At 47.1% G+C, this 17620-nt stretch overlaps 19 non-coding genes and 21 pseudogenes across 19 annotated transcripts; all 40 read right to left on the minus strand.

The window, feature by feature from the left end:
• Positions 1 to 44: 44 nt before the first annotated feature.
• LOC144465515 (U5 spliceosomal RNA) lies at positions 45 to 159 on the minus strand. The gene has a single exon (XR_013492652.1). It is a non-coding gene; the product is annotated as a U5 spliceosomal RNA (small nuclear RNA).
• Positions 160 to 604: 445 nt separating this feature from the next.
• Positions 605 to 785, minus strand: LOC144466295 (U2 spliceosomal RNA; annotated as a pseudogene).
• A 141-nt stretch (positions 786 to 926) lies between these two features.
• LOC144465413 (U5 spliceosomal RNA) lies at positions 927 to 1041 on the minus strand. Its single transcript, XR_013492565.1, has one exon. It is a non-coding gene; the product is annotated as a U5 spliceosomal RNA (small nuclear RNA).
• Positions 1042 to 1486: 445 nt separating this feature from the next.
• Positions 1487 to 1667, minus strand: LOC144465272 (U2 spliceosomal RNA; annotated as a pseudogene).
• Positions 1668 to 1808: 141 nt separating this feature from the next.
• LOC144465616 (U5 spliceosomal RNA) lies at positions 1809 to 1923 on the minus strand. Its single transcript, XR_013492743.1, has one exon. It is a non-coding gene; the product is annotated as a U5 spliceosomal RNA (small nuclear RNA).
• A 445-nt stretch (positions 1924 to 2368) lies between these two features.
• Positions 2369 to 2549, minus strand: LOC144466296 (U2 spliceosomal RNA; annotated as a pseudogene).
• Positions 2550 to 2690: 141 nt separating this feature from the next.
• On the minus strand, positions 2691 to 2805 carry LOC144465384 (U5 spliceosomal RNA). Its single transcript, XR_013492538.1, has one exon. It is a non-coding gene; the product is annotated as a U5 spliceosomal RNA (small nuclear RNA).
• A 445-nt stretch (positions 2806 to 3250) lies between these two features.
• LOC144465299 (U2 spliceosomal RNA) lies at positions 3251 to 3431 on the minus strand (annotated as a pseudogene).
• Positions 3432 to 3572: 141 nt separating this feature from the next.
• Positions 3573 to 3687, minus strand: LOC144465617 (U5 spliceosomal RNA). The gene has a single exon (XR_013492744.1). It is a non-coding gene; the product is annotated as a U5 spliceosomal RNA (small nuclear RNA).
• A 445-nt stretch (positions 3688 to 4132) lies between these two features.
• On the minus strand, positions 4133 to 4313 carry LOC144466297 (U2 spliceosomal RNA; annotated as a pseudogene).
• A 141-nt stretch (positions 4314 to 4454) lies between these two features.
• LOC144465385 (U5 spliceosomal RNA) lies at positions 4455 to 4569 on the minus strand. Its single transcript, XR_013492539.1, has one exon. It is a non-coding gene; the product is annotated as a U5 spliceosomal RNA (small nuclear RNA).
• A 445-nt stretch (positions 4570 to 5014) lies between these two features.
• LOC144465320 (U2 spliceosomal RNA) lies at positions 5015 to 5195 on the minus strand (annotated as a pseudogene).
• Positions 5196 to 5336: 141 nt separating this feature from the next.
• Positions 5337 to 5451, minus strand: LOC144465415 (U5 spliceosomal RNA). Its single transcript, XR_013492566.1, has one exon. It is a non-coding gene; the product is annotated as a U5 spliceosomal RNA (small nuclear RNA).
• Positions 5452 to 5896: 445 nt separating this feature from the next.
• Positions 5897 to 6077, minus strand: LOC144466298 (U2 spliceosomal RNA; annotated as a pseudogene).
• Positions 6078 to 6219: 142 nt separating this feature from the next.
• Positions 6220 to 6333, minus strand: LOC144465364 (U5 spliceosomal RNA). Its single transcript, XR_013492520.1, has one exon. It is a non-coding gene; the product is annotated as a U5 spliceosomal RNA (small nuclear RNA).
• Positions 6334 to 6778: 445 nt separating this feature from the next.
• Positions 6779 to 6959, minus strand: LOC144466299 (U2 spliceosomal RNA; annotated as a pseudogene).
• A 151-nt stretch (positions 6960 to 7110) lies between these two features.
• On the minus strand, positions 7111 to 7215 carry LOC144465655 (U5 spliceosomal RNA; annotated as a pseudogene).
• A 445-nt stretch (positions 7216 to 7660) lies between these two features.
• On the minus strand, positions 7661 to 7841 carry LOC144465273 (U2 spliceosomal RNA; annotated as a pseudogene).
• A 141-nt stretch (positions 7842 to 7982) lies between these two features.
• Positions 7983 to 8097, minus strand: LOC144465618 (U5 spliceosomal RNA). The gene has a single exon (XR_013492745.1). It is a non-coding gene; the product is annotated as a U5 spliceosomal RNA (small nuclear RNA).
• A 445-nt stretch (positions 8098 to 8542) lies between these two features.
• Positions 8543 to 8723, minus strand: LOC144465291 (U2 spliceosomal RNA; annotated as a pseudogene).
• A 141-nt stretch (positions 8724 to 8864) lies between these two features.
• Positions 8865 to 8979, minus strand: LOC144465416 (U5 spliceosomal RNA). The gene has a single exon (XR_013492567.1). It is a non-coding gene; the product is annotated as a U5 spliceosomal RNA (small nuclear RNA).
• A 445-nt stretch (positions 8980 to 9424) lies between these two features.
• LOC144466301 (U2 spliceosomal RNA) lies at positions 9425 to 9605 on the minus strand (annotated as a pseudogene).
• A 141-nt stretch (positions 9606 to 9746) lies between these two features.
• LOC144466040 (U5 spliceosomal RNA) lies at positions 9747 to 9861 on the minus strand. The gene has a single exon (XR_013493078.1). It is a non-coding gene; the product is annotated as a U5 spliceosomal RNA (small nuclear RNA).
• A 445-nt stretch (positions 9862 to 10306) lies between these two features.
• Positions 10307 to 10487, minus strand: LOC144466302 (U2 spliceosomal RNA; annotated as a pseudogene).
• Positions 10488 to 10628: 141 nt separating this feature from the next.
• LOC144465619 (U5 spliceosomal RNA) lies at positions 10629 to 10743 on the minus strand. The gene has a single exon (XR_013492746.1). It is a non-coding gene; the product is annotated as a U5 spliceosomal RNA (small nuclear RNA).
• A 445-nt stretch (positions 10744 to 11188) lies between these two features.
• On the minus strand, positions 11189 to 11367 carry LOC144466149 (U2 spliceosomal RNA; annotated as a pseudogene).
• Positions 11368 to 11508: 141 nt separating this feature from the next.
• Positions 11509 to 11623, minus strand: LOC144465591 (U5 spliceosomal RNA). The gene has a single exon (XR_013492721.1). It is a non-coding gene; the product is annotated as a U5 spliceosomal RNA (small nuclear RNA).
• Positions 11624 to 12068: 445 nt separating this feature from the next.
• LOC144465258 (U2 spliceosomal RNA) lies at positions 12069 to 12249 on the minus strand (annotated as a pseudogene).
• A 142-nt stretch (positions 12250 to 12391) lies between these two features.
• On the minus strand, positions 12392 to 12505 carry LOC144465501 (U5 spliceosomal RNA). The gene has a single exon (XR_013492640.1). It is a non-coding gene; the product is annotated as a U5 spliceosomal RNA (small nuclear RNA).
• Positions 12506 to 12950: 445 nt separating this feature from the next.
• Positions 12951 to 13129, minus strand: LOC144466153 (U2 spliceosomal RNA; annotated as a pseudogene).
• Positions 13130 to 13270: 141 nt separating this feature from the next.
• LOC144465593 (U5 spliceosomal RNA) lies at positions 13271 to 13385 on the minus strand. Its single transcript, XR_013492722.1, has one exon. It is a non-coding gene; the product is annotated as a U5 spliceosomal RNA (small nuclear RNA).
• Positions 13386 to 13830: 445 nt separating this feature from the next.
• Positions 13831 to 14011, minus strand: LOC144466303 (U2 spliceosomal RNA; annotated as a pseudogene).
• A 141-nt stretch (positions 14012 to 14152) lies between these two features.
• Positions 14153 to 14267, minus strand: LOC144465771 (U5 spliceosomal RNA). The gene has a single exon (XR_013492876.1). It is a non-coding gene; the product is annotated as a U5 spliceosomal RNA (small nuclear RNA).
• Positions 14268 to 14712: 445 nt separating this feature from the next.
• On the minus strand, positions 14713 to 14891 carry LOC144466150 (U2 spliceosomal RNA; annotated as a pseudogene).
• A 141-nt stretch (positions 14892 to 15032) lies between these two features.
• LOC144465594 (U5 spliceosomal RNA) lies at positions 15033 to 15147 on the minus strand. Its single transcript, XR_013492723.1, has one exon. It is a non-coding gene; the product is annotated as a U5 spliceosomal RNA (small nuclear RNA).
• Positions 15148 to 15592: 445 nt separating this feature from the next.
• LOC144466176 (U2 spliceosomal RNA) lies at positions 15593 to 15773 on the minus strand (annotated as a pseudogene).
• A 141-nt stretch (positions 15774 to 15914) lies between these two features.
• Positions 15915 to 16029, minus strand: LOC144465484 (U5 spliceosomal RNA). The gene has a single exon (XR_013492624.1). It is a non-coding gene; the product is annotated as a U5 spliceosomal RNA (small nuclear RNA).
• A 445-nt stretch (positions 16030 to 16474) lies between these two features.
• LOC144466178 (U2 spliceosomal RNA) lies at positions 16475 to 16655 on the minus strand (annotated as a pseudogene).
• Positions 16656 to 16796: 141 nt separating this feature from the next.
• On the minus strand, positions 16797 to 16911 carry LOC144465485 (U5 spliceosomal RNA). The gene has a single exon (XR_013492625.1). It is a non-coding gene; the product is annotated as a U5 spliceosomal RNA (small nuclear RNA).
• Positions 16912 to 17356: 445 nt separating this feature from the next.
• On the minus strand, positions 17357 to 17537 carry LOC144466179 (U2 spliceosomal RNA; annotated as a pseudogene).
• Positions 17538 to 17620: the final 83 nt, after the last annotated feature.

Consider the following 17620-nt stretch of genomic DNA (forward strand, 5'->3'; position numbering starts at 1 on the left):
CTCAGGCTTAAAATGGCTTTTCTGATCTTCACAAAAGCACAAGGCTAAGCCAAATGGCAAAGCCTGCCAAAAATAGCTTCAACTCATTGGTGTTGCTTTTCACGGAAGTCTTTAGTAAAAGGCGAAAGACTTGTGCGTTATGAAAAGAAACCAGAGTAAATACAGCCCTTTGATGAAGAACAGCCAAAGACCCTAGTCGTCCCAGTCAAAACACTCACGGTACGCCTGACTTGCCCCGCGATCCAAATCCCAGGCCACACCCATTCCCCTACCCCTGCCCACAATATCACTGTGGCAATATTTCCTCTCTGTCCTGTGTTTTTCTGCCAATTAAAAGTGCAAATCTCGCTGTATTTTTTGAGACTTCATTTTGCTGTTGATTGGCTTTTACTCCAGTTGTCATGTTTTACAGCCATTTGAGACTGGGAGCCCAATGAGGTTCGCCAAGGGACATGGGTGATGAGGAGTCAACAGAGCCTATTTTGCCACAACGCCAGGCCATGAAGACAGCATCCAGTGGGACTCATTTGTTTCTCAGTCCAATGGCAATTTGAGCAATGGGCCGCTCCGTTTGCGTTGATATTTGGTTGTCCACAAGGCAGGAGAAGGGTGCGCCATTTCCAGCGGCGCTGCAATACCGGGTCGATGCGTGGAGTGAACGGAGCAAGCCCCTTTTTCAGCCCCCGACACAAAAAACATATGTTTAATGCTGTCGTCTTATTGAGGACATATCAGATATTAAACTGATGAGAACATTTACTACAGCCAAAAGGCCGAAAAGTGATGTGGCCCAACCGTTAGCTGCCCAACGCAATCTTCAGGCACAAGTGTCACTTGTCACAGTGCAATACTTTTCACTGGGCATCAAACACCTAAATCTAGCTCAGGCTTAAAATGGCTTTTCTGATCTTCACAAAAGCACAAGGCTCAGCCAAACGGCAAAGCCTGCCAAAAATAGCTTCAACTCATTGGTGTTCCTTTCCACGGAAGTCTTTAGTAAAAGGCGAAAGACTTGTGCGTTATGAAAAGAAACCAGAGTAAGTACAGCCCTTTGATGAAGAACAGCCAAAGACCCTAGTCGTCCCAGTCAAAACACTCACGGTACGCCTGACTTGCCCCGCGATCCAAATCTCAGGCCACACCCATTCCCCTACCCCTGCCCACAATATCACTGTGGCAATATTTCCTCTCTGTCCTGTGTTTTTCTGCCAATTAAAAGTGCAAATCTCGCTGTATTTTTTGAGACTTCATTTTGCTGTTGATTGGCTTTTACTCCAGTTGTCATGTTTTACAGCCATTTGAGACTGGGAGCCCAATGAGGTTCGCCAAGGGACATGGGTGATGAGGAGTCAACAGAGCCTATTTTGCCACAACGCCAGGCCATGAAGACAGCATCCAGTGGGACTCATTTGTTTCTCAGTCCAATGGCAATTTGAGCAATGGGCCGCTCCGTTTGCGTCGATATTTGGTTGTCCACAAGGCAGGAGAAGGGTGCGCCATTTCCAGCGGCGCTGCAATACCGGGTCGATGCGTGGAGTGAACGGAGCAAGCCCCTTTTTCAGCCCCCGACACAAAAAACATATGTTTAATGCTGTCGTCTTATTGAGGACATATCAGATATTAAACTAATGAGAACATTTACTACAGCCAAAAGGCCGAAAAGTGATGTGGCCCAACCGTTAGCTGCCTAACGCAATCTTCAGGCACAAGTGTCACTTGTCACAGTGCAATACTTTTCACTGGGCATCAAACACCTAAATCTAGCTCAGGCTTAAAATGGCTTTTCTGATCTTCACAAAAGCACAAGGCTCAGCCAAACGGCAAAGCCTGCCAAAAATAGCTTCAACTCATTGGTGTTGCTTTCCACGGAAGTCTTTAGTAAAAGGCGAAAGACTTGTGCGTTATGAAAAGAAACCAGAGTAAGTACAGCCCTTTGATGAAGAACAGCCAAAGACCCTAGTCGTCCCAGTCAAAACACTCATGGTACGCCTGACTTGCCCCGCGATCCAAATCCCAGGCCACACCCATTCCCCTACCCCTGCCCACAATATCACCGTGGCAATATTTCCTCTCTGTCCTGTGTTTTTCTGCCAATTAAAAGTGCAAATCTCGCTGTATTTTTTGAGACTTCATTTTGCTGTTGATTGGCTTTTACTCCAGTTGTCATGTTTTACAGCCATTTGAGACTGGGAGCCCAATGAGGTTCGCCAAGGGACATGGGTGATGAGGAGTCAACAGAGCCTATTTTGCCACAACGCCAGGCCATGAAGACAGCATCCAGTGGGACTCATTTGTTTCTCAGTCCAATGGCAATTTGAGCAATGGGCCGCTCCGTTTGCGTTGATATTTGGTTGTCCACAAGGCAGGAGAAGGGTGCGCCATTTCCAGCGGCGCTGCAATACCGGGTCGATGCGTGGAGTGAACGGAGCAAGCCCCTTTTTCAGCCCCCGACACAAAAAACATATGTTTAATGCTGTCGTCTTATTGAGGACATATCAGATATTAAACTGATGAGAACATTTACTACAGCCAAAAGGCCGAAAAGTGATGTGGCCCAACCGTTAGCTGCCCAACGCAATCTTCAGGCACAAGTGTCACTTGTCACAGTGCAATACTTTTCACTGGGCATCAAACACCTAAATCTAGCTCAGGCTTAAAATGGCTTTTCTGATCTTCACAAAAGCACAAGGCTAAGCCAAATGGCAAAGCCTGCCAAAAATAGCTTCAACTCATTGGTGTTCCTTTCCACGGAAGTCTTTAGTAAAAGGCGAAAGACTTGTGCGTTATGAAAAGAAACCAGAGTAAATACAGCCCTTTGATGAAGAACAGCCAAAGACCCTAGTCGTCCCAGTCAAAACACTCACGGTACGCCTGACTTGCCCCGCGATCCAAATCCCAGGCCACACCCATTCCCCTACCCCTGCCCACAATATCACTGTGGCAATATTTCCTCTCTGTCCTGTGTTTTTCTGCCAATTAAAAGTGCAAATCTCGCTGTATTTTTTGAGACTTCATTTTGCTGTTGATTGGCTTTTACTCCAGTTGTCATGTTTTACAGCCATTTGAGACTGGGAGCCCAATGAGGTTCGCCAAGGGACATGGGTGATGAGGAGTCAACAGAGCCTATTTTGCCACAACGCCAGGCCATGAAGACAGCATCCAGTGGGACTCATTTGTTTCTCAGTCCAATGGCAATTTGAGCAATGGGCCGCTCCGTTTGCGTCGATATTTGGTTGTCCACAAGGCAGGAGAAGGGTGCGCCATTTCCAGCGGCGCTGCAATACCAGGTCGATGCGTGGAGTGAACGGAGCAAGCCCCTTTTTCAGCCCCCGACACAAAAAACATATGTTTAATGCTGTCGTCTTATTGAGGACATATCAGATATTAAACTAATGAGAACATTTACTACAGCCAAAAGGCCGAAAAGTGATGTGGCCCAACCGTTAGCTGCCCAACGCAATCTTCAGGCACAAGTGTCACTTGTCACAGTGCAATACTTTTCACTGGGCATCAAACACCTAAATCTAGCTCAGGCTTAAAATGGCTTTTCTGATCTTCACAAAAGCACAAGGCTCAGCCAAACGGCAAAGCCTGCCAAAAATAGCTTCAACTCATTGGTGTTGCTTTCCACGGAAGTCTTTAGTAAAAGGCGAAAGACTTGTGCGTTATGAAAAGAAACCAGAGTAAGTACAGCCCTTTGATGAAGAACAGCCAAAGACCCTAGTCGTCCCAGTCAAAACACTCATGGTACGCCTGACTTGCCCCGCGATCCAAATCCCAGGCCACACCCATTCCCCTACCCCTGCCCACAATATCACCGTGGCAATATTTCCTCTCTGTCCTGTGTTTTTCTGCCAATTAAAAGTGCAAATCTCGCTGTATTTTTTGAGACTTCATTTTGCTGTTGATTGGCTTTTACTCCAGTTGTCATGTTTTACAGCCATTTGAGACTGGGAGCCCAATGAGGTTCGCCAAGGGACATGGGTGATGAGGAGTCAACAGAGCCTATTTTGCCACAACGCCAGGCCATGAAGACAGCATCCAGTGGGACTCATTTGTTTCTCAGTCCAATGGCAATTTGAGCAATGGGCCGCTCCGTTTGCGTTGATATTTGGTTGTCCACAAGGCAGGAGAAGGGTGCGCCATTTCCAGCGGCGCTGCAATACCGGGTCGATGCGTGGAGTGAACGGAGCAAGCCCCTTTTTCAGCCCCCGACACAAAAAACATATGTTTAATGCTGTCGTCTTATTGAGGACATATCAGATATTAAACTGATGAGAACATTTACTACAGCCAAAAGGCCGAAAAGTGATGTGGCCCAACCGTTAGCTGCCCAACGCAATCTTCAGGCACAAGTGTCACTTGTCACAGTGCAATACTTTTCACTGGGCATCAAACACCTAAATCTAGCTCAGGCTTAAAATGGCTTTTCTGATCTTCACAAAAGCACAAGGCTAAGCCAAATGGCAAAGCCTGCCAAAAATAGCTTCAACTCATTGGTGTTCCTTTCCACGGAAGTCTTTAGTAAAAGGCGAAAGACTTGTGCGTTATGAAAAGAAACCAGAGTAAATACAGCCCTTTGATGAAGAACAGCCAAAGACCCTAGTCGTCCCAGTCAAAACACTCACGGTACGCCTGACTTGCCCCGCGATCCAAATCCCAGGCCACACCCATTCCCCTACCCCTGCCCACAATATCACTGTGGCAATATTTCCTCTCTGTCCTGTGTTTTTCTGCCAATTAAAAGTGCAAATCTCGCTGTATTTTTTGAGACTTCATTTTGCTGTTGATTGGCTTTTACTCCAGTTGTCATGTTTTACAGCCATTTGAGACTGGGAGCCCAATGAGGTTCGCCAAGGGACATGGGTGATGAGGAGTCAACAGAGCCTATTTTGCCACAACGCCAGGCCATGAAGACAGCATCCAGTGGGACTCATTTGTTTCTCAGTCCAATGGCAATTTGAGCAATGGGCCGCTCCGTTTGCGTTGATATTTGGTTGTCCACAAGGCAGGAGAAGGGTGCGCCATTTCCAGCGGCGCTGCAATACCGGGTCGATGCGTAGAGTGAACGGAGCAAGCCCCTTTTTCAGCCCCCGACACAGAAAACATATGTTTAATGCTGTCGTCTTATTGAGGACATATCAGATATTAAACTGATGAGAACATTTACTTCAGCCAAAAGACCGAAAAGTGATGTGGCCCAACCGTTAGCTGCCCAACGCAATCTTCAGGCACAAATGTCACTTGTCACAGTGCAATACTTTTCACTGGGCATCAAACACCTAAATCTAGCTCAGGCTTAAAATGGCTTTTCTGATCTTCACAAAAGCACAAGGCTCAGCCAAACGGCAAAGCCTGCCAAAAATAGCTTCAACTCATTGGTGTTCCTTTCCACGGAAGTCTTTAGTAAAAGGCGAAAGACTTGTGCGTTATGAAAAGAAACCAGAGTAAGTACAGCCCTTTGATGAAGAACAGCCAAAGACCCTAGTCGTCCCAGTCAAAACACTCACGGTACGCCTGACTTGCCCCGCGATCCAAATCCCAGGCCACACCCATTCCCCTACCCCTGCCCACAATATCACTGTGGCAATATTTCCTCTCTGTCCTGTGTTTTTCTGCCAATTAAAAGTGCAAATCTCGCTGTATTTTTTGAGACTTCATTTTGCTGTTGATTGGCTTTTACTCCAGTTGTCATGTTTTACAGCCATTTGAGACTGGGAGCCCAATGAGGTTCGCCAAGGGACATGGGTGATGAGGAGTCAACAGAGCCTATTTTGCCACAACGCCAGGCCATGAAGACAGCATCCAGTGGGACTCATTTGTTTCTCAGTCCAATGGCAATTTGAGCAATGGGCCGCTCCGTTTGCGTCGATATTTGGTTGTCCACAAGGCAGGAGAAGGGTGCGCCATTTCCAGCGGCGCTGCAATACCGGGTCGATGCGTGGAGTGAACGGAGCAAGCCCCTTTTTCAGCCCCCGACACAAAAAACATATGTTTAATGCTGTCGTCTTATTGAGGACATATCAGATATTAAACTGATGAGAACATTTACTACAGCCAAAAGGCCGAAAAGTGATGTGGCCCAACCGTTAGCTGCCCAACGCAATCTTCAGGCACAAGTGTCACTTGTCACAGTGCAATACTTTTCACTGGGCATCAAACACCTAAATCTAGCTCAGGCTTAAAATGGCTTTTCTGATCTTCACAAAAGCACAAGGCTAAGCCAAATGACAAAGCCTGCCAAAAATAGCTTCAACTCATTGGTGTTCCTTTCCACGGAAGTCTTTAGTAAAAGGCGAAAGACTTGTGCGTTATGAAAAGAAACCAGAGTAAATACAGCCCTTTGATGAAGAACAGCCAAAGACCCTAGTCGTCCCAGTCAAAACACTCACGGTACGCCTGACTTGCCCCGCGATCCAAATCCCAGGCCACACCCATTCCCCTACCCCTGCCCACAATATCACTGTGGCAATATTTCCTCTCTGTCCTGTGTTTTTCTGCCAATTAAAAGTGCAAATCTCGCTGTATTTTTTGAGACTTCATTTTGCTGTTGATTGGCTTTTACTCCAGTTGTCATGTTTTACAGCCATTTGAGACTGGGAGCCCAATGAGGTTCGCCAAGGGACATGGGTGATGAGGAGTCAACAGAGCCTATTTTGCCACAACGCCAGGCCATGAAGACAGCATCCAGTGGGACTCATTTGTTTCTCAGTCCAATGGCAATTTGAGCAATGGGCCGCTCCGTTTGCGTCGATATTTGGTTGTCCACAAGGCAGGAGAAGGGTGCGCCATTTCCAGCGGCGCTGCAATACCGGGTCGATGCGTGGAGTGAACGGAGCAAGCCCCTTTTTCAGCCCCCGACACAAAAAACATATGTTTAATGCTGTCGTCTTATTGAGGACATATCAGATATTAAACTGATGAGAACATTTACTACAGCCAAAAGGCCGAAAAGTGATGTGGCCCAACCGTTAGCTGCCTAACGCAATCTTCAGGCACAAGTGTCACTTGTCACAGTGCAATACTTTTCACTGGGCATCAAACACCTAAATCTAGCTCAGGCTTAAAATGGCTTTTCTGATCTTCACAAAAGCACAAGGCTAAGCCAAACGGCAAAGCCTGCCAAAAATAGCTTCAACTCATTGGTGTTGCTTTTCACGGAAGTCTTTAGTAAAAGGCGAAAGACTTGTGCGTTATGAAAAGAAACCAGAGTAAATACAGCCCTTTGATGAAGAACAGCCAAAGACCCTAGTCGTCCCAGTCAAAACACTCACGGTACGCCTGACTTGCCCCGCGATCCAAATCCCAGGCCACACCCATTCCCCTACCCCTGCCCACAATATCACCGTGGCAATATTTCCTCTCTGTCCTGTGTTTTTCTGCCAATTAAAAGTGCAAATCTCGCTGTATTTTTTGAGACTTCATTTTGCTGTTGATTGGCTTTTACTCCAGTTGTCATGTTTTACAGCCATTTGAGACTGGGAGCCCAATGAGGTTCGCCAAGGGACATGGGTGATGAGGAGTCAACAGAGCCTATTTTGCCACAACGCCAGGCCATGAAGACAGCATCCAGTGGGACTCATTTGTTTCTCAGTCCAATGGCAATTTGAGCAATGGGCCGCTCCGTTTGCGTCGATATTTGGTTGTCCACAAGGCAGGAGAAGGGTGCGCCATTTCCAGCGGCGCTGCAATACCGGGTCGATGCGTGGAGTGAACGGAGCAAGCCCCTTTTTCAGCCCCCGACACAAAAAACATATGTTTAATGCTGTCGTCTTATTGAGGACATATCAGATATTAAACTAATGAGAACATTTACTACAGCCAAAAGGCCGAAAAGTGATGTGGCCCAACCGTTAGCTGCCTAACGCAATCTTCAGGCACAAGTGTCACTTGTCACAGTGCAATACTTTTCACTGGGCATCAAACACCTAAATCTAGCTCAGGCTTAAAATGGCTTTTCTGATCTTCACAAAAGCACAAGGCTCAGCCAAACGGCAAAGCCTGCCAAAAATAGCTTCAACTCATTGGTGTTGCTTTCCACGGAAGTCTTTAGTAAAAGGCGAAAGACTTGTGCGTTATGAAAAGAAACCAGAGTAAATACAGCCCTTTGATGAAGAACAGCCAAAGACCCTAGTCGTCCCAGTCAAAACACTCACGGTACGCCTGACTTGCCCCGCGATCCAAATCCCAGGCCACACCCATTCCCCTACCCCTGCCCACAATATCACTGTGGCAATATTTCCTCTCTGTCCTGTGTTTTTCTGCCAATTAAAAGTGCAAATCTCGCTGTATTTTTTGAGACTTCATTTTGCTGTTGATTGGCTTTTACTCCAGTTGTCATGTTTTACAGCCATTTGAGACTGGGAGCCCAATGAGGTTCGCCAAGGGACATGGGTGATGAGGAGTCAACAGAGCCTATTTTGCCACAACGCCAGGCCATGAAGACAGCATCCAGTGGGACTCATTTGTTTCTCAGTCCAATGGCAATTTGAGCAATGGGCCGCTCCGTTTGCGTTGATATTTGGTTGTCCACAAGGCAGGAGAAGGGTGCGCCATTTCCAGCGGCGCTGCAATACCGGGTCGATGCGTGGAGTGAACGGAGCAAGCCCCTTTTTCAGCCCCCGACACAGAAAACATATGTTTAATGCTGTCGTCTTATTGAGGACATATCAGATATTAAACTGATGAGAACATTTACTTCAGCCAAAAGACCGAAAAGTGATGTGGCCCAACCGTTAGCTGCCCAACGCAATCTTCAGGCACAAATGTCACTTGTCACAGTGCAATACTTTTCACTGGGCATCAAACACCTAAATCTAGCTCAGGCTTAAAATGGCTTTTCTGATCTTCACAAAAGCACAAGGCTCAGCCAAACGGCAAAGCCTGCCAAAAATAGCTTCAACTCATTGGTGTTCCTTTCCACGGAAGTCTTTAGTAAAAGGCGAAAGACTTGTGCGTTATGAAAAGAAACCAGAGTAAGTACAGCCCTTTGATGAAGAACAGCCAAAGACCCTAGTCGTCCCAGTCAAAACACTCACGGTACGCCTGACTTGCCCCGCGATCCAAATCCCAGGCCACACCCATTCCCCTACCCCTGCCCACAATATCACTGTGGCAATATTTCCTCTCTGTCCTGTGTTTTTCTGCCAATTAAAAGTGCAAATCTCGCTGTATTTTTTGAGACTTCATTTTGCTGTTGATTGGCTTTTACTCCAGTTGTCATGTTTTACAGCCATTTGAGACTGGGAGCCCAATGAGGTTCGCCAAGGGACATGGGTGATGAGGAGTCAACAGAGCCTATTTTGCCACAACGCCAGGCCATGAAGACAGCATCCAGTGGGACTCATTTGTTTCTCAGTCCAATGGCAATTTGAGCAATGGGCCGCTCCGTTTGCGTCGATATTTGGTTGTCCACAAGGCAGGAGAAGGGTGCGCCATTTCCAGCGGCGCTGCAATACCGGGTCGATGCGTGGAGTGAACGGAGCAAGCCCCTTTTTCAGCCCCCGACACAAAAAACATATGTTTAATGCTGTCGTCTTATTGAGGACATATCAGATATTAAACTGATGAGAACATTTACTACAGCCAAAAGGCCGAAAAGTGATGTGGCCCAACCGTTAGCTGCCCAACGCAATCTTCAGGCACAAGTGTCACTTGTCACAGTGCAATACTTTTCACTGGGCATCAAACACCTAAATCTAGCTCAGGCTTAAAATGGCTTTTCTGATCTTCACAAAAGCACAAGGCTCAGCCAAACGGCAAAGCCTGCCAAAAATAGCTTCAACGTATTGGTGTTGCTTTACACGGAAGTCTTTAGTAAAAGGCGAAAGACTTGTGCATTACGAAAAGAAACCAGAGTAAGTACAGCCCTTTGATGAAGAACAGCCAAAGACCCTAGTCGTCCCAGTCAAAACACTCATGGTACGCGTGACTTGCCCCGCGATCCAAATCCCAGGCCACACCCATTCCCCTACCCCTGCCCACAATATCACCGTGGCAATATTTCCTCTCTGTCCTGTGTTTTTCTGCCAATTAAAAGTGCAAATCTCGCTGTATTTTTTGAGACTTCATTTTGCTGTTGATTGGCTTTTACTCCAGTTGTCATGTTTTACAGCCATTTGAGACTGGGAGCCCAATGAGGTTCGCCAAGGGACATGGGTGATGAGGAGTCAACAGAGCCTATTTTGCCACAACGCCAGGCCATGAAGACAGCATCCAGTGGGACTCATTTGTTTCTCAGTCCAATGGCAATTTGAGCAATGGGCCACTCCGTTTGCGTTGATATTTGGTTGTCCACAAGGCAGGAGAAGGGTGCGCCATTTCCAGCGGCGCTGCAATACCGGGTCGATGCGTGGAGTGAACGGAGCAAGCCCCTTTTTCAGCCCCCGACACAAAAAACATATGTTTAATGCTGTCGTCTTATTGAGGACATATCAGATATTAAACTGATGAGAACATTTACTACAGCCAAAAGGCCGAAAAGTGATGTGGCCCAACCGTTAGCTGCCCAACGCAATCTTCAGGCACAAGTGTCACTTGTCACAGTGCAATACTTTTCACTGGGCATCAAACACCTAAATCTAGCTCAGGCTTAAAATGGCTTTTCTGATCTTCACAAAAGCACAAGGCTCAGCCAAACGGCAAAGCCTGCCAAAAATAGCTTCAACTCATTGGTGTTGCTTTCCACGGAAGTCTTTAGTAAAAGGCGAAAGACTTGTGCGTTATGAAAAGAAACCAGAGTAAGTACAGCCCTTTGATGAAGAACAGCCAAAGACCCTAGTCGTCCCAGTCAAAACACTCACGGTACGCCTGACTTGCCCCGCGATCCAAATCCCAGGCCACACCCATTCCCCTACCCCTGCCCACAATATCACTGTGGCAATATTTCCTCTCTGTCCTGTGTTTTTCTGCCAATTAAAAGTGCAAATCTCGCTGTATTTTTTGAGACTTCATTTTGCTGTTGATTGGCTTTTACTCCAGTTGTCATGTTTTACAGCCATTTGAGACTGGGAGCCCAATGAGGTTCGCCAAGGGACATGGGTGATGAGGAGTCAACAGAGCCTATTTTGCCACAACGCCAGGCCATGAAGACAGCATCCAGTGGGACTCATTTGTTTCTCAGTCCAATGGCAATTTGAGCAATGGGCCGCTCCGTTTGCGTCGATATTTGGTTGTCCACAAGGCAGGAGAAGGGTGCGCCATTTCCAGCGGCGCTGCAATACCGGGTCGATGCGTGGAGTGAACGGAGCAAGCCCCTTTTTCAGCCCCCGACACAAAAAACATGTTTAATGCTGTCGTCTTATTGAGGACATATCAGATATTAAACTGATGAGAACATTTACTACAGCCAAAAGGCCGAAAAGTGATGTGGCCCAACCGTTAGCTGCCCAACGCAATCTTCAGGCACAAGTGTCACTTGTCACAGTGCAATACTTTTCACTGGGCATCAAACACCTAAATCTAGCTCAGGCTTAAAATGGCTTTTCTGATCTTCACAAAAGCACAAGGCTAAGCCAAATGGCAAAGCCTGCCAAAAATAGCTTCAACTCATTGGTGTTGCTTTCCACGGAAGTCTTTAGTAAAAGGCGAAAGACTTGTGCGTTATGAAAAGAAACCAGAGTAAGTACAGCCCTTTGATGAAGAACAGCCAAAGACCCTAGTCGTCCCAGTCAAAACACTCACGGTACGCCTGACTTGCCCCGCGATCCAAATCCCAGGCCACACCCATTCCCCTACCCCTGCCCACAATATCACTGTGGCAATATTTCCTCTCTGTCCTGTGTTTTTCTGCCAATTAAAAGTGCAAATCTCGCTGTATTTTTTGAGACTTCATTTTGCTGTTGATTGGCTTTTACTCCAGTTGTCATGTTTTACAGCCATTTGAGACTGGGAGCCCAATGAGGTTCGCCAAGGGACATGGGTGATGAGGAGTCAACAGAGCCTATTTTGCCACAACGCCAGGCCATGAAGACAGCATCCAGTGGGACTCATTTGTTTCTCAGTCCAATGGCAATTTGAGCAATGGGCCGCTCCGTTTGCGTCGATATTTGGTTGTCCACAAGGCAGGAGAAGGGTGCGCCATTTCCAGCGGCGCTGCAATACCGGGTCGATGCGTGGAGTGAACGGAGCAAGCCCCTTTTTCAGCCCCCGACACAGAAAACATATGTTTAATGCTGTCGTCTTATTGAGGACATATCAGATATTAAACTGATGAGAACATTTACTACAGCCAAAAGGCCGAAAAGTGATGTGGCCCAACCGTTAGCTGCCCAACGCAATCTTCAGGCACAAGTGTCACTTGTCACAGTGCAATACTTTTCACTGGGCATCAAACACCTAAATCTAGCTCAGGCTTAAAATGGCTTTTCTGATCTTCACAAAAGCACAAGGCTAAGCTAAATGGCAAAGCCTGCCAAAAATAGCTTCAACTCATTGGTGTTGCTTTCCACGGAAGTCTTTAGTAAAAGGCGAAAGACTTGTGCGTTATGAAAAGAAACCAGAGTAAGTACAGCCCTTTGATGAAGAACAGCCAAAGACCCTAGTCGTCCCAGTCAAAACACTCACGGTACGCCTGACTTGCCCCGCGATCCAAATCCCAGGCCACACCCATTCCCCTACCCCTGCCCACAATATCACTGTGGCAATATTTCCTCTCTGTCCTGTGTTTTTCTGCCAATTAAAAGTGCAAATCTCGCTGTATTTTTTGAGACTTCATTTTGCTGTTGATTGGCTTTTACTCCAGTTGTCATGTTTTACAGCCATTTGAGACTGGGAGCCCAATGAGGTTCGCCAAGGGACATGGGTGATGAGGAGTCAACAGAGCCTATTTTGCCACAACGCCAGGCCATGAAGACAGCATCCAGTGGGACTCATTTGTTTCTCAGTCCAATGGCAATTTGAGCAATGGGCCGCTCCGTTTGCGTCGATATTTGGTTGTCCACAAGGCAGGAGAAGGGTGCGCCATTTCCAGCGGCGCTGCAATACCGGGTCGATGCGTGGAGTGAACGGAGCAAGCCCCTTTTTCAGCCCCCCACACAAAAAACATGTTTAATGCTGTCGTCTTATTGAGGACATATCAGATATTAAACTGATGAGAACATTTACTACAGCCAAAAGGCCGGAAAGTGATGTGGCCCAACCGTTAGCTGCCCAACGCAATCTTCAGGCACAAGTGTCACTTGTCACAGTGCAATACTTTTCACTGGGCATCAAACACCTAAATCTAGCTCAGGCTTAAAATGGCTTTTCTGATCTTCACAAAAGCACAAGGCTAAGCCAAATGGCAAAGCCTGCCAAAAATAGCTTCAACTCATTGGTGTTGCTTTCCACGGAAGTCTTTAGTAAAAGGCGAAAGACTTGTGCGTTATGAAAAGAAACCAGAGTAAGTACAGCCCTTTGATGAAGAACAGCCAAAGACCCTAGTCGTCCCAGTCAAAACACTCATGGTACGCCTGACTTGCCCCGCGATCCAAATCCCAGGCCACACCCATTCCCCTACCCCTGCCCACAATATCACCGTGGCAATATTTCCTCTCTGTCCTGTGTTTTTCTGCCAATTAAAAGTGCAAATCTCGCTGTATTTTTTGAGACTTCATTTTGCTGTTGATTGGCTTTTACTCCAGTTGTCATGTTTTACAGCCATTTGAGACTGGGAGCCCAATGAGGTTCGCCAAGGGACATGGGTGATGAGGAGTCAACAGAGCCTATTTTGCCACAACGCCAGGCCATGAAGACAGCATCCAGTGGGACTCATTTGTTTCTCAGTCCAATGGCAATTTGAGCAATGGGCCGCTCCGTTTGCGTCGATATTTGGTTGTCCACAAGGCAGGAGAAGGGTGCGCCATTTCCAGCGGCGCTGCAATACCGGGTCGATGCGTGGAGTGAACGGAGCAAGCCCCTTTTTCAGCCCCCGACACAAAAAACATATGTTTAATGCTGTCGTCTTATTGAGGACATATCAGATATTAAACTGATGAGAACATTTACTACAGCCAAAAGGCCGAAAAGTGATGTGGCCCAACCGTTAGCTGCCCAACGCAATCTTCAGGCACAAGTGTCACTTGTCACAGTGCAATACTTTTCACTGGGCATCAAACACCTAAATCTAGCTCAGGCTTAAAATGGCTTTTCTGATCTTCACAAAAGCACAAGGCTCAGCCAAACGGCAAAGCCTGCCAAAAATAGCTTCAACTCATTGGTGTTGCTTTCCACGGAAGTCTTTAGTAAAAGGCGAAAGACTTGTGCGTTATGAAAAGAAACCAAAGTAAGTACAGCCCTTTGATGAAGAACAGCCAAAGACCCTAGTCGTCCCAGTCAAAACACTCACGGTACGCCTGACTTGCCCCGCGATCCAAATCCCAGGCCACACCCATTCCCCTACCCCTGCCCACAATATCACTGTGGCAATATTTCCTCTCTGTCCTGTGTTTTTCTGCCAATTAAAAGTGCAAATCTCGCTGTATTTTTTGAGACTTCATTTTGCTGTTGATTGGCTTTTACTCCAGTTGTCATGTTTTACAGCCATTTGAGACTGGGAGCCCAATGAGGTTCGCCAAGGGACATGGGTGATGAGGAGTCAACAGAGCCTATTTTGCCACAACGCCAGGCCATGAAGACAGCATCCAGTGGGACTCATTTGTTTCTCAGTCCAATGGCAATTTGAGCAATGGGCCGCTCCGTTTGCGTCGATATTTGGTTGTCCACAAGGCAGGAGAAGGGTGCGCCATTTCCAGCGGCGCTGCAATACCGGGTCGATGCGTGGAGTGAACGGAGCAAGCCCCTTTTTCAGCCCCCGACACAAAAAACATGTTTAATGCTGTCGTCTTATTGAGGACATATCAGATATTAAACTGATGAGAACATTTACTACAGCCAAAAGGCCGAAAAGTGATGTGGCCCAACCGTTAGCTGCCCAACGCAATCTTCAGGCACAAGTGTCACTTGTCACAGTGCAATACTTTTCACTGGGCATCAAACACCTAAATCTAGCTCAGGCTTAAAATGGCTTTTCTGATCTTCACAAAAGCACAAGGCTAAGCCAAATGGCAAAGCCTGCCAAAAATAGCTTCAACTCATTGGTGTTGCTTTCCACGGAAGTCTTTAGTAAAAGGCGAAAGACTTGTGCGTTATGAAAAGAAACCAGAGTAAGTACAGCCCTTTGATGAAGAACAGCCAAAGACCCTAGTCGTCCCAGTCAAAACACTCACGGTACGCCTGACTTGCCCCGCGATCCAAATCCCAGGCCACACCCATTCCCCTACCCCTGCCCACAATATCACTGTGGCAATATTTCCTCTCTGTCCTGTGTTTTTCTGCCAATTAAAAGTGCAAATCTCGCTGTATTTTTTGAGACTTCATTTTGCTGTTGATTGGCTTTTACTCCAGTTGTCATGTTTTACAGCCATTTGAGACTGGGAGCCCAATGAGGTTCGCCAAGGGACATGGGTGATGAGGAGTCAACAGAGCCTATTTTGCCACAACGCCAGGCCATGAAGACAGCATCCAGTGGGACTCATTTGTTTCTCAGTCCAATGGCAATTTGAGCAATGGGCCGCTCCGTTTGCGTTGATATTTGGTTGTCCACAAGGCAGGAGAAGGGTGCGCCATTTCCAGCGGCGCTGCAATACCGGGTCGATGCGTGGAGTGAACGGAGCAAGCCCCTTTTTCAGCCCCCGACACAAAAAACTTATGTTTAATGCTGTCGTCTTATTGAGGACATATCAGATATTAAACTGATGAGAACATTTACTACAGCCAAAAGGCCGAAAAGTGATGTGGCCCAACCGTTAGCTGCCCAACGCAATCTTCAGGCACAAGTGTCACTTGTCACAGTGCAATACTTTTCACTGGGCATCAAACACCTAAATCTAGCTCAGGCTTAAAATGGCTTTTCTGATCTTCACAAAAGCACAAGGCTCAGCCAAACGGCAAAGCCTGCCAAAAACAGCTTCAACTCATTGGTGTTCCTTTCCACGGAAGTCTTTAGTAAAAGGCGAAAGACTTGTGCGTTATGAAAAGAAACCAGAGTAAGTACAGCCCTTTGATGAAGAACAGCCAAAGACCCTAGTCGTCCCAGTCAAAACACTCACGGTACGCCTGACTTGCCCCGCGATCCAAATCCCAGGCCACACCCATTCCCCTACCCCTGCCCACAATATCACTGTGGCAATATTTCCTCTCTGTCCTGTGTTTTTCTGCCAATTAAAAGTGCAAATCTCGCTGTATTTTTTGAGACTTCATTTTGCTGTTGATTGGCTTTTACTCCAGTTGTCATGTTTTACAGCCATTTGAGACTGGGAGCCCAATGAGGTTCGCCAAGGGACATGGGTGATGAGGAGTCAACAGAGCCTATTTTGCCACAACGCCAGGCCATGAAGACAGCATCCAGTGGGACTCATTTGTTTCTCAGTCCAATGGCAATTTGAGCAATGGGCCGCTCCGTTTGCGTCGATATTTGGTTGTCCACAAGGCAGGAGAAGGGTGCGCCATTTCCAGCGGCGCTGCAATACCGGGTCGATGCGTGGAGTGAACGGAGCAAGCCCCTTTTTCAGCCCCCGACACAAAAAACTTATGTTTAATGCTGTCGTCTTATTGAGGACATATCAGATATTAAACTGATGAGAACATTTACTACAGCCAAAAGGCCGAAAAGTGATGTGGCCCAACCGTTAGCTGCCCAACGCAATCTTCAGGCACAAGTGTCACTTGTCACAGTGCAATACTTTTCACTGGGCATCAAACACCTAAATCTAGCTCAGGCTTAAAATGGCTTTTCTGATCTTCACAAAAGCACAAGGCTCAGCCAAACGGCAAAGCCTGCCAAAAACAGCTTCAACTCATTGGTGTTCCTTTCCACGGAAGTCTTTAGTAAAAGGCGAAAGACTTGTGCGTTATGAAAAGAAACCAGAGTAAGTACAGCCCTTTGATGAAGAACAGCCAAAGACCCTAGTCGTCCCAGTCAAAACACTCACGGTACGCCTGACTTGCCCCGCGATCCAAATCCCAGGCCACACCCATTCCCCTACCCCTGCCCACAATATCACTGTGGCAATATTTCCTCTCTGTCCTGTGTTTTTCTGCCAATTAAAAGTGCAAATCTCGCTGTATTTTTTGAGACTTCATTTTGCTGTTGATTGGCTTTTACTCCAGTTGTCATGTTTTACAGCCATTTGAGACTGGGAGCCCAATGAGGTTCGCCAAGGGACATGGGTGATGAGGAGTCAACAGAGCCTATTTTGCCACAACGCCAGGCCATGAAGACAGCATCCAGTGGGACTCATTTGTTTCTCAGTCCAATGGCAATTTGAGCAATGGGCCGCTCCGTTTGCGTCGATATTTGGTTGTCCACAAGGCAGGAGAAGGGTGCGCCATTTCCAGCGGCGCTGCAATACCGGGTCGATGCGTGGAGTGAACGGAGCAAGCCCCTTTTTCAGCCCCCGACACAAAAAACTTATGTTTAATGCTGTCGTCTTATTGAGGACATATCAGATATTAAACTGATGAGAACATTTACTACAGCCAAAAGGCCGAAAAGTGATGTGGCCCAACCGTTAGCTGCCCAACGCAATCTTCAGGCACAAGTGTCACTTGTCACAGTGCAATACTTTTCACTGGGCATCAA

Source organism: Epinephelus lanceolatus, chromosome 12 (assembly GCF_041903045.1).
Source record: "Epinephelus lanceolatus isolate andai-2023 chromosome 12, ASM4190304v1, whole genome shotgun sequence".
NCBI classification, from domain to species: domain Eukaryota; kingdom Metazoa; phylum Chordata; class Actinopteri; order Perciformes; family Serranidae; genus Epinephelus; species Epinephelus lanceolatus.